Genomic DNA, 1,465 nt, shown 5'->3' with positions numbered 1-1,465 from the left:
GTAATTGTCATATAAAGTGTTCCTACCTGTACTGTTAGTATGCATTACTGACTCAAGTATAGTTCATGTTTAATTGTATAAAAGGCCAAATAAGTATAGGACTGTTAGTGAAATTGAAAACACCAAATCTGTTGTTGGTCTACACTGACTTTAAACAGTGACTCCTGGTAATTACTGCCAAGCATTCTTTTCTGAACACCTGTCATAAGTTGTCACTTTGCACAGGTGAGGTTGTTTTAGTAATGAGATGTCTCAATTCTCTTTCAGATAATCTATAGGGAAAAAATAGAGCAAATTTCTGGGACTAAGGGATTTTCTGGGTTTGTATAATCAACTGGAGGGAAGATAGATGTGAGAGTCTCATTCTGAAAAAATCTATGGCTCATTCTCAAATTCATTTGAAACAACAAAAACTCCAGGATAGTGTAAACTATTCTCAACAATAAAAGAACTTCTGAAACTCATTTTAAAATACATTCCCAAACCATTCTTGAACAAAAGAGTGAAGAAATCGCTCTTTCTCTTCCGGTCATGCACTTTGCCAAGAAGCACAACATGAAAGGCCTGAAGAAGATGCAGGCCAACATTGCCAAGGCAGTGAGTGCAGGAGCAGGGGCCATCAAGGCCCTCATGGAGCTTCAGGCTGTCAAGCCCATGATGCCAAAGGGCTCCAGCCACAAACTCAGCTGTCTGGCTTTCATTGCTCACCCCAAGCTTGGGAAGAAGATTCAAAGCTACATGGCCAAGGGTCGTAGACTCTGCCAACCAAAGCCTAAGGTTCAAACCATGGCAGAGGCCAAAACTCCAGCTAAGGCCTCAGCTCCAGTCCAGGCTCCCAAGGGTACCCAGGACCCTGTGAAGGCCCCATAGAAAAGGCTCCTGCCACTGTGAAGACAGATGGACTGCTGTGACACACCTACCTACACACTATTTGCAGATGACCAGTGTCCTATGCTGTTTTTACAAATAAACTTGAGACAAGAAAAAAAAGAGTGAAGAAATCCAATAAGTAAGCTAACAGATGAATAAAATGACAATTTTATATCAAGTAAGAAGAAAAATGGCTACTAGTCTCATGGAGATTTTATGCTCAGTCATTGAACCCATCTTACTACCACTCTGGGTGGCAACATCCTGCAGACATTTCTGCTTACATGGCTAACCAAGCTTTAAGGGCTTTCTCCCTTCTTAAAGTAACTACTTAAAAGCAAATAAAGATCAGATATTATTTTCTAATGTGATTATTGGGGTTTTTTTGAAATTATTATTGCTGCTCTACAATGATCAGAGAAGTTAAGAATAGAGCACAATAGTCATGATTAAGTTGATAATGCTCCCTAAATCTTTATTTCCTTGTTTGTTAATTTTTCAGATACCCCTCAACTGATCTCAGAGTCCACACTAAGTTGAGAATACAATAAGCCTGAAATACATCTGCAATATGGCATATGATAGAATGCTGGCA

The 1,465-nt window shown here is 39.6% G+C and overlaps 1 pseudogene; it reads left to right on the top strand.

Moving 5' to 3' along the window:
• The first annotated feature begins 531 nt into the window (after positions 1 to 531).
• LOC108349768 (60S ribosomal protein L29-like) lies at positions 532 to 870 on the top strand (annotated as a pseudogene).
• The last annotated feature ends 595 nt before the right edge of the window (positions 871 to 1,465 follow it).

This window comes from Rattus norvegicus, chromosome 1 (assembly GCF_021556685.1).
Source record: "Rattus norvegicus strain SHRSP/BbbUtx chromosome 1, alternate assembly SHRSP_T2T, whole genome shotgun sequence".
NCBI classification, from domain to species: Eukaryota; Metazoa; Chordata; class Mammalia; order Rodentia; family Muridae; genus Rattus; species Rattus norvegicus.
Note: the sequence above shows the minus strand (reverse complement) of the source record. Positions and strands in the feature narration are given on the sequence as shown.